The following is a 12,121-nucleotide window of genomic DNA, read 5'->3' as shown; positions in this document are numbered from 1 at the left end:
TATTTATTCTGTGAGGTTTGTATTTATTTCAATAGAATTTCTATTTATTATACACAGTTTGTGTTTATTCTATAAAGTTTATATTTATTCTGGGGTAGTTTATATTTATCCAAGCTTGGGACTGTTGCTCCTTGAATTGATTTTGATGATTACAAAGTATTTGAGGGGACTACTAATGATTTTGGCTTGAAAAAAGATTTATTGCATTTCAGGGGCAAAATCATAATTTTATTCAGATCTGATTCAGAAGCCTCAAGAGCAAGAACAAAAGACGTGCAATCTATTGGAGAAAATTTCAACACTTTTGGAAGTGTATTTTGTAAGAAAATCAGGTTTCTATTTTTGAGTCGACCCCATGAGTCGACTCATGGCTTAAAGGGCTGAACGGCACGCGAAAATTTTGGCTGACACACACTCTGTGAGTCGACCCTATGGGTCGAACCCTTGGCATGAGTCGACTCCATGAGTCGACCTCTGCTACTCTACATGCCAAAATTACAGAATAATTATTTTCTGCTCTTTTTCACAGAGGTCGACCCCATGAGTCGACCCATGAGCATGAGTCGGCCCCTGTGACGGAAAAATTTCACAACAGCTAGTTTTTAACCCATTTTAATTGCATTTAATGCTCATTTAATGTGCTCTAACGGCTCTTTTTCAGTCCAGATTACTCTCCACCATTATTTGAAGTTATATAAAGGGACTTAAAGGAGGGAATCAAAAAAAAAAGGAGATTTGAAAAAGGTTCTTCAAGCATTCATTTCAACCCTAAGCAAGAGCCCACTTAAAGAGTTCAAGAAGCTTTTAATTCAAGTTCACCAACTCCTCAAGAGCTCATTCAAGTCTTCAACCACCTTGAGAAAATCAGAAAGAGCTTCCTTCTAATTGTGTAAAGTATTTTTAAAGCTTTATTCGCTCATTAAAGGAGCTTCATCTGTATTTCTGTGCAATTAACTGTAATACTCTTTTTGAGTTATTATTTTTATTTTGGAAAGGTTTCAAAACATGGGAAGGTTGATCCGAACCTTGAATCGGATTGTATTGGATTGGCTTGTACCCGAGAAATAAGTGGTCTAGCTTGGGATAGCTAGAGTTAGAGGTTCTGACGAGTGTATTCAGGTTGAATACAGTTTAGTGGATTAAAATTTCTAAGTAGGAGCTTGGAGAGTGGATGTAGGTGCAAGGTTGGCACCGAACCACTATAAATCTTTTTGTTTGTGTTGTGCTAAATTGCTCTCTTTTCAAACTTCTTCATTTTCTTGCATTCTAGCATCCAACTATTATCCTTGCATAAATTACACTCTCTATACTTATCTTGCTCATTGTTAAATAATCTTCATAGTTGTAAGTTAAGTTTAAATTTTTTAAAAATCCAATTCACCCCCCTCTTGGGTTGCATAGTTGGGCAACAAGTGGTATCAAAGTCTGGTGCTCTAGTCCTACTTTGATTTAACCAATCAAAGAGCTAAAGATCTATGGTAACTCAAGTTGGCACTTCTTTAGCTGAGGGACAGTCCACTAACCAACCTCCACTTTTCAATGGATCAAACTATACCTATTGAAAAACTCGGATGAAAATCTTCATTCAAGTACTTGACTATGATATGTGGAGTATCATAGTAAACGGACCACACACACCCACTAAAATTATTGATGTATGGAATCAATCAAACCCGAAAAAGAATGGGATGAGGTTGATAAGAAAATGACTCAACTAAATGCTAAAGCCATGAATGTCTTGTATTGTGCCCTAGATGCTAATGAATTCCATCATATTTCAGCATGCATGTCTGCTAAGAAAATATGAGATAGATTAGAAGTAACTCATGAAGGAACTAATCAAGTGAAAGAATCCAAAATTAACATGCTCGTGCATAAATATGAACTTTTTAAAATGGAGCATGATGAATCTATAACTAAAATATTTACTCATTTTATTGATATTATAAATGGTTTAAAAAGTCTTGGTAAGTCTTATTCTAACAGTGACCTCGTGAAAAGATTCTTAGGTCCTTACCAAGAACTTGGGAAGCCAAAGTGATCGCTATCCAAGAAGCCAAGGATCTGAACATCCTACTCTTGGAAGAGCTTCTAGGATCACTGATGACACATGAACTGAGCATGAAACAACATCAAGAAGAAGAAGTCAAAAAGAAGAGGACAATCACTCTCAAATCCATGGCTCAACTTGATGAAGAAACTGATGATATGAAAAATGAAGAGCAGGATGAAGAAATGGCTCTCATTGCTAGAAGGTTTAAGAAATTTTTGAGAAAAAAAAATAAAGAATGAGAAAGAGGCCACCCACAAAAGAGAAATATAGCAAAGAAAAGGATAAAGACCAACTCCTTATTTGCTACGAATGCAAGAAACCAGGATATTTTAAGTCTGAATACCCACAACTGAAGAAGGATCTCAAGAAGTACAAGAAGAAGGCCATGATGGCTATTTGGAGTGGAAGTGATGAGTCAAGCTTCGAAGAAGAAGAAGACTCAAATGAACAAGCCAACTTGTGCCTTATGGCATATGAAAATGAGATAAATTCTGAAATCTCTGTTGATTTTACCTTTGAAGAACTTCATGAAGCTTTTTATGATTTAATTGATGAACTAAAGAAGCTAGGGGTAAAGAACAAAGAGTTAAAATCAAAGAATCAATCTTTACTAAAACAAAATGAGAGTATTTCAAATGAAAAATCTATCCTGTTTCAAGAAAATTTGAACTTAAAGAATAAAATTACCAAGCTAAAATCAATAGTTGAAAAATTCACCTTAAGTTCTAATAAACTTAATATGATTCTTGAAAATCAAAAGGCTGTTTATGATAAGGCTGGTCTTGGTTACAACCCCTTAAAGAAACAAAAGTTTCTAAAAAATATCTATGTAAACTCTTCAAGTAACAAGTTTTCAAACATTACTTGCTTCAAATGTGGTAGAGTAGGACACAAGTGTAATAAGTCATACACTTGTTTCTCTAACAAATCCATAAATTCTAATGTAAAAAAAATATGGGTTCCAAAAAGAACCATTGTGACTAACCAAAAAGGACCCAAAAAAGCTTGGGTACCTAAAGTAAAAACTTGACTTTTGCTTGCAGGTGTGTCTAGCATCCCAAGGAGCAAACCAAAAATAGTATCTTGATAGCGGATGCTCGAGACACATGACTGGTGATGAATTCCAATTCATCACACTTGATGCTAAAAATGGAGGGATGGTCACCTTTGGAGACAATGGCAAAGGAAAGATCATCGGTATAGGTAACATTGGTATCACTCCCTCTAAGTATATTAAAAATATTTTATTAGTAGATGGTTTAAAACATAATTTATTAAGCATCAGTCAATTTTGTGATAAAGGATACAAAGTTATTTTTGAATCTTCTGTTTGCATTGAACTAGTCCTGTTAATGAAGGCATTAAATTTGTTGGGCATAGACATGGTAATGTTTATATGGTAGATTTGAATGATCTATCCAAAATAAACATGCAATGCCTAGTATCATTGAATGCCAAGATTAATGAGACTAGTTGGCTTTGGCATCGTAGGCTTGCACATATTAGCATGCATTCACTTTCAAAACTCATTAAGAAAGAATTAGTTATTGATTTTTTCAAATTAAACTTTGAAAATGATAGAATTTGTGATGCATGCCAACTAGGTAAACAAACAAGAATTTCATTCAAATCTAAAAATACTGTTTCAACTACTAGGCCATTAGAATTATTACACATAGATTTATTTGGACCTACTAGAACTACTAGTCTAGGAGGAAAACGATATGGTTTTGTAATTATTAATGATTTCTCTCATTTTACATAGATTTTCTTTTTGGCACACAAGGATGAAACTTTTCAAGTTTTCTCTAAATTTTATCGAAAAGTCGTAAATGAGAAAGATTTTTCAATCCAAAATATTCGAAGTGATCATGGAACCGAATTTGAAAACCAAGATTTTGAAAAATTTTGTGATGAAAAAGAAATAGGCCACAACTTTTCGGCACCTAGGACACCCCAATAAAATGGAGTAGTAGAAAAAAAAATAAAACTCTTGAAAAAATGACCCATACCATGCTATGTGAAAGCAACCTTCCAAGAACTTTTGGGCGGAAGCAATTAACACGGCATGTTACATATTGAATCGTGCTTTAATTAGATAAATTTAAAAAAAAAACTCCCTATGAGCTTTGGAAAGGAAGAAAACCAAACATTGCATATTTTTATATTTTTAGTTGCCGATATTTTGTGTTAAATAATGGTAAAGAAAGATTAGAAAAATTTGATGCAAAATCCGATGAAGCAATTTTTCTTGGTTACTCTTCTTCTAGTAAAGCCTTTAGAGTTTTCAACAAAAGAACCTTAGTAGTAGAGGAGTCAATTTATGTTGTCTTTGATGAAACTAACGATCTTCCTTCAAGGAAGAATGAAGATTTTGATGATGCAGATCCTCTTATAGAAGGGATAAAGGAGATCAATCTAAAAGATTCAACAATTCAAGATGATGAAGAACATGAAGACAAACAAGATGAGGAAGGTGAAGAATGACAAGAACAACCTCAAGGTATAAATAATCTATCCAAAGAATGGAGGTATGATCACAATCACCCCAAGGAACTAATCATTGGTGATCCTACACATGGTGTAAGAACTCGTTCCTCACTTAAAGATGCACTCAATCATTTTGCTTTTGTCTCTCATCTTAAACCTAAAACTATAGACGAAGCTGAAAAAGATTATAATTGGATTAATGCAATGCAAGAAGAACTTAATCAATTTGAAAGAAATAATGTATGGATCTTAGTATCAAGGCCTAAAAACTATTCAATAATTGGCACAAAATGGGTATATAGGAATAAATTGGATGAACATGAAAATGTAATAAGAAATAAAGCAAGATTGATTTTAAAAGGTTATAATCAAGAAGAAAGAATTGATTTTGATGAGACCTTTGCATCTGTTGCTAGATTAGAAGCAATTAGACTTCTACTTGCATATGTTTGCTTTATGAAATTTAAATTATTCCAAATGGATGTCAAAAGTGCCTTTTTAAATGGATATATTGCTGAAGAAGTTTATGTAGAACAACCTCCAGGTTTTGAAAATCATACTTTTTCTAATCATATTTTTAGATTAAATAAAGCTCTATATGGTTTGAAACAAGCATCCAGGGCTTGGTATGAAAGGCTAAGCAAATTTCTACTTAATAATGATTTTTCAAGAGAAAATGTAGACACAACTCTTTTCTTTAAAAGAAATCAAGATGATATATTAGTTATACAAATATATGTTGATGACATTATTTTTGGGTCTACTAATGAAACTCTTTGTCAAGATTTTGCAAAGCTCATGCAGGGGGAGTTCGAGATGAGCATGATGGGAGAACTTATATTTTTTCTCAAACTCTAAATCAAACAAACAAAGAAAGAAATCTTTATCACCTAAAGTAAGTACACAAGAGAATTACTCAAAAGATTTAGAATGGAGAACTCCAAACCAATTGGCACACCCATGAGCCCATCATGTAAGCTTGACAAGGACGAAGAAGGTAAAAGTGTAGACTTAAAATTTTATAGAGGCATGATTGGTTCTCTATTATATTTAACTGCTAGTAGACCTGATATTATATTTAGTATTTGTCTGTGTGCTCGTTTTCAATCAAACCCAAAAGAATCACACTTGAATGCAGTTAAAAGAATCCTTAGATATTTAAATGGTACATACACTCTAGGATTATGGTATTCTAAGGACTCACAAATTGACTTAATAGGATATTCAGATGCCGATTTTGCTGGATGTAAATTAGATAGAAAAATTATTAGTGAAACTTGCCAATTTCTTGGAGTTAACCTAATCTCTTGGTTTAGCAAGAAACAAAATTTGATAGCACTGTCTACGGCCGAGGCCGAATACATTGCAGCCGGAAGTTGTTGTGCTCAAATCTTATGGATTAAGTAACAACTCGAAGACTTTGGTATCAAACTCAATGAAACTCCCATAAGATGTGATAACACTAGTGCCATAAATTTCACTAAAAATCCAATTCAATATTCTAGGTCAAAATATATAGAAATTAGACATCATTTCATAAGAGAACATGTCCAAAATAAAGACATAATTCTTGACTATGTTTGTACTGAAAAATAATTAGCTGACATCTTTACCAAGGTCTTAAATGAAGATAGATTTTATGAAATTAGGAGAGAATTAGGAATCCTTGATCCATCTGCTTAAGTGTCCCTCTGATTTCAAGGTATCACCACCAAAAATCTCTTTAGCTTAATTCTCATCTTTTTGTTTGAGCTCAAAAGCCCAAAATTATCATTCTCATAATCAATTTTTGCATAAACATCCTTCTCCTAATGTTTCATTTTTTTTTGTAAATTGTTTCATCATTTTTCTGAATTTCTCTGTGCCATGAGTCGACCCCCAGGATCGACCTCAGGGTAAACTTGTAATATTGACTAAATCCTTCGGGCGCTTTCTTTTTGTTGTAAATCCTCCCTTGAGCTGACCCAACTCTCTGTCTTCTTCCTTCCACCAAGCCAAAAGACTCCCTCTTTTCTTCCTCAAACCCAAGTTTTTCCCCAAAACTCTACTCCCACCATCTCTCACCCTCTAAATCGCCCTCTTGGAACCAAGTTCCTCCCTTTCTCCTTCTTCATTTGGAGCGAGTCAAGCTTACCCTAGACTCTACCCGTCTTCTCCAAATCGGTACTCCACTTCTTCAAAATCCTTATCCTTCCACTAAAAACTTTCATCTCTCCCTCACATTTGCTCTCTTAAGTTCCTTGCTATTTTTGCTTGCACAAATGGCTCCGAAGATGAAGTTTCCATAGAGAAGAAAATCAGTTCGCGGGTTGGAGGAAAGTGTGCGCTGGAAGAGACAAGAAATCGAGACCACTTCTGCTTCAAACCTTGCTCCTGCATCAACTCCAGCTTCAATCAGGTCTCCAATCAGCCCTAGTAAGGTACCCCTCTCTGATAGGAAGGTAGAGCCTGGCAAAAATATTGATTTCAGATTTTTTGAAAAGGAAGGATTCTCTATCGGATAAAAAATTAAGGATCAAGGTTGGGAATTCTACTGCTCCCTAAAAAAAATACTTATGTAGATCTTATTAGAGAATTTTATTTGAATTTGGGATATAGCAATGAAACAGTAAAATCCACAGTAAAGGGTGTAGAAATTAGCCTAGATCCTATGCTTTTGGGAGAAATTCTTCATTTACCTTGTGAGGGATACACAAACATGGAACTTTCAGTGAAAGAGGAAGGAATAAATGTTATTCTAGGGAGAACCTTCACTGAAAGCCTAAACAAATTAGAGGCAAAGATTCTTTCCATTGAGATGAGGCTGCTACACCACATGGTAACTAAGTTATTTTTTTCTAGAAGTGGTAGACATGATCTCCTCTCTGGTCGGAACATCTGCATTATGTATCATGTTATTACTCAAACCCCCCTGAACCTTCCAGCATTGATGTTTGAGGCTATGAGAGAGACCTTAAATAGGTCTAAGGCACATTTGCCTTTTGGTATGGCTCTCACTTTAGTATTTAGGAGGTTCGGAGTTAGCTTTGAGGGGGAGGCAATAGCTTGGCTATCTCACTCCGACACTATCAACCACCATACTTTGCATCGCATGGGATTTTCTAAAACTGATGGTGGTTGGACAAAAGGTGTGGATGAGAGAGCTGAGGACAGAGCAGAGGAGGAAGGACCATCCTCATCCCTCCATGATCACAGGGCTGTATCTCCAGATATTCAATTTGTTTCTGACCACGAGGCTGGGCCGTCAGAGTCTGCGAGGAGGCATACTTCAGTTCAGCAGTCGGACAGCAGAGCACATCCTTCTAAGATCAGATTGGCTGATGATCAGATAGAGATGATATCTCAGTATGTAGCTTCCATACTATCTCGACAGATGGGCACTTCAGCTTTTGCTCAGAGAGCGACATCTCACGGTGTATCTGATCAGACACTGATCTCCCACATCTCCACTGTGTTTCAAATGATTACTGATCAGTCAGTACGCATCGAACAACTTGAGAGTTGTGTATTGAGACTGACTGGCAGAGTGCTTGACTTGCAGGGGCAAGTGTTAGCTCTAGCCCATCCACAGCGGCATGAGGACATCACTGAGGTCTCAGACCTATCTGCGGAGGTAGCCAGACTGTGAGGAGTCTTAGAGAGTGGTTTTGACTTTTTGAGAGAGATCAGGGGCTCTAGTGAGCATGCTTCCACTCAGTTCACTGCACTGCTACAATCTGTTTCGAGAGCTTTGAACCTTCTAAACACCATCAGACTCTCACTTGTAGCTCAGTCTTTTGCTTCTCAGCCTTCAGGATCTTCTCACCCCTCCACTCGTGCTGGCACCTCTACCCGTGGCAGAGGCAGACGCGGTCGAGGTCAAGCTCATGGACATGATCCTTCATCTCCTCACCCCATTTCTGATTCATCAGACTCCGATCCATCCAGTCATGATATCTATTAGATCCAGTGTAGTCTGTCCTTTCTTTAGTTTTTTTTTAGGATCTATCTTGTAGGCCATGCAATGTAATGTCAATTGATTAACTCTTGGATAGTTTCTATCCATGTCTTTTGTACTCTAAGTTAACTCTTATGTCTTGAAATATTTATGTATTCAGTCACCTTTTGATATATATAAATATATACTTTGACTTTCAATGAATGTCCTTGAATGTGATCAAATGGAGTTACTTTTAAATCATGAAATACTTGAATAGCAATATCTGTTAAATGAGTAAATTGATATATCTTTTACGATTGCTATATTGAGGGAGAGTAAAACAATAAGCAATAAAGAAACAAACAATCAAAGAAGGAAGCTAAAGATATTGATTCCATCAAAAGGAAGGAATAAAGAAAAAGGGGGAGTAGAGAATCTTAGTTGATGCTGTCAAAAAGGAAGAGTAGAGAATCAAAATATCAAAATCAAGATTGAGCAATAAGACCAATAAAGATTGAACATCAAGCAACAATTCTAAGAGCAATAAAGATTGAACATTAAGTAAATTGTTAAACAAATAGGTACATGTGTCATATGCCAAAGAATCAAAATCAGCTTTTTCTTTCCAGGCAAATGCACTTATAAGTAAATTTTAAATTTATCTTTAAACTGCTTATGATGCATCTCGTTCCAATACTTGGCTATAATATTCAAGTAATGCATCTTCATAAATCTGAAATTCATGTTCAATGCCTTATATTTACTTTTGCTCAAGTATTTTGTCATCATCAAAAAGGGAGAGATTGTTGCTCCTTGAATTGATTTTGATGATTACAAAGCATTTGAGGAGACTACTAATGATTTTGACTTGAAAAAAGACTTATTGCATTTCAGGGGCAAAATCATAATTTTATTCAGACCTGATTCAGAAGCCTCAAGAGCAAAAATAAAAGACGTACAATCTATTGGAGGAAATTTCAATACTTTTGGAAGTGTATTTTGTAAGAAAATCATATTTCTATTTTTGAATCGACCCCATGAGTCGACTCATGGCTTAAAGGGCTGAACGGCACACGAAAATTTTGGCTGGCACACTCTGTGAGTCGACCCTATGGGTCGACCCCTTGGCATGAGTCGACCCCATGAGTCGACCTCAGCTGCTCTGCAGGCCAAAATTACAGAACAGTTATTTTCTGCTCTTTTTCACAGAGGTCGACCCCATGAGTCGACCCATGAGCATGAGTCGACCCTATGAGTCGACCCCTGTGACGAAAGAATTCTGCAATGGCTAGTTTTTAACCCATTTCAATTGCATTTAATGCTCATTTAATGTGCTCTAACAGCTCTATTTCAGTCCAGATTACTCTTCACCATTATTTGAAGTTATATAAAGGGACTTAAAGGAGGAAATTAAAAAAAAAAGAGAGATTTGAAAAAGGTTCTTCAAGCATTCATTTCAACCCTAAGCAAGAGCCCACTTAAAGAGTTCAAGAAGCTTTTAATTCAAGTTCACCAACTCCTCAAGAGCTCATTCAAATCTTCAACCACCTTGAGAAAATCAGAAAGAGCTTTCTTCTAATTATGTAAAGTGTATTTAAAGCTTTATTCGCTCATTAAAAGAGCTTCATCTGTATTTCTGTGTAATTAACTGTAATACTCTTTTTGAGTTATTGTTTTTGTTTTGAAAAGGTTCCAAAATGTGGGAAGGTTGATCCGAACTTTGAATCGGATTGTATTGGGTTGGCTTGTACCCAGAAAATAAGTGGTCTAGCTTGGGATAGCTAAAGTCAGAGGTTCCGACGAGTATATTCAGGTTGAATATAATTTAGTGGATTGAAATTCTCAAGTAGGAGCTTGGAGAGTGGATGTAGGTGCAAAGTTGGCACCGAACCACTATAAATCTTCTTGTTTGTATTATGCTAAATTACTCTCCTTTCAAACTTCTTCATTCTCTTGTATTCTGGCATCCAACTATTATCCTTGCATAAATTACACTCTCTATACTTATCTTGCTCATTGTTAAATAATCTTCATAGTTGTAAGTTAAGTTTAAATTTTTTAAAAATCCAATTCATCCCCCCTCTTGGATTGCATAGCTGGGCAACAGGGATGTTCATAAAGAGCAGAGAGCAACTTCGATCAGTTTGTGTTTATTTTAAGTCAGTTTATATTTATTATTTGATGTTTGTATTTATCTTTGGATAGTTTATGTTTATTTCAGCAGAAGTTAGTATTTATCCTTCTCAGTTAGTGTTTATCTTGGGAGGATCCTGGGATCATCTAACTTGTGGACATCGAGTTTATATTTATTCTCTGAGATTTATGTTTATTTCAGCAGAGTTTCTATTTATTATACGCATTTTGTGTTTATTTTGAGAGATTTGTGTTTATTCTGAGTATGCAGTTTGTGTTTATTTTGATAGATTTGTGTTTATTCTGAGGTAGTTTGTATTTATCCAAATTTGAGTTCATAAAGGGCAGAGAGTAACTTCGGTTAGTTTGTATTTATTCTAAGTCAGTTTGTATTTATTATTTAGTATTTATGTTTATCTTAGAATGATTTATATTTATTTCAGTAAGAATTAGTATTTATCCTCCTCAATTAGTGTTTATCCTAGGAGGACCTTGAGATCACCCAACTTATGGACCTCGAGTTTGTATTTATTCTACAGAGTTTGTGTTTTCAATAGAGTTTCTATTTATTATATGCAATTTGTGTTTATTCTGAGGGATTTATATTTATTTTGAGGTAGTTTGTGTTTATTCGAGCTTGGGTTTATAAAAGACAGAGAGCAATTTTGGTTAGTTTGTATTTATTCTAAGTCAGTTTGTATTTATTATTTGATGTTTGTATTTATCCTAAAATAATTTATGTTTATTTCAGCAGGAGTTAGTGTTTATCCTCCTAAGTTAGTATTTATCCTAGGAGGACCCTAGGATCACCCAACTTGTAGACTCTGAGTTTGTATTTATTCTATGAGGTTTATGTTTATTTCAGCAAAATTTTTATTTATTATATGCAGTTTGTGTTTATTCTACATGATTTGTATTTATTCTGAGGTAATTTATGTTTATCCGGACTTAGATTCATAAAGAACAAATAGTAACTTTAGTTAGTTTGCATTTATTCTAAATTAATTTATGTTTATTATTTGATATTTATGTTTATTCTAAGATGATTTTTGTTTATTTCCGCAGGAGTTAGTGTTTATCCTCCTCAGTTAGTATTTATCTTAGGAGAATCCTGGGATCACCCAACTTGTAGACTCCAAGTTTGTATTTATTCTGTGGGGTTTGTATTTATTTCAGTAGAGTTTCTATTTATTATATGTAGTTTGTATTTATTCTGTAGGGTTTATATTTATTTTGGGGTAGTTTATGTTTATGCTGGACCCTACTGTGGCAAAAAAAATATAACACAATCCATAAAGTAAATATCTGAACTTCACAATCATCAATGTGTTTATCTTCCTTTCTCATTCTCTATTATGGAGGGACACAAATTTACCTAATAGAGCAAACTCAAACTTTTAAACGAATAAGATATGAGGTCAGAAACAATGGCAAACAACATCAGAAATTCGACAACAAAACCACTTCCATACAAACAAGCATATTGACCTATCATAACTCTAGATACAAAATCATCTAGAAAATAA

Source organism: Elaeis guineensis, chromosome 16 (assembly GCF_000442705.2).
Source record: "Elaeis guineensis isolate ETL-2024a chromosome 16, EG11, whole genome shotgun sequence".
Classification (NCBI taxonomy): Eukaryota; Viridiplantae; Streptophyta; class Magnoliopsida; order Arecales; family Arecaceae; genus Elaeis; species Elaeis guineensis.
Note: the sequence above shows the minus strand (reverse complement) of the source record.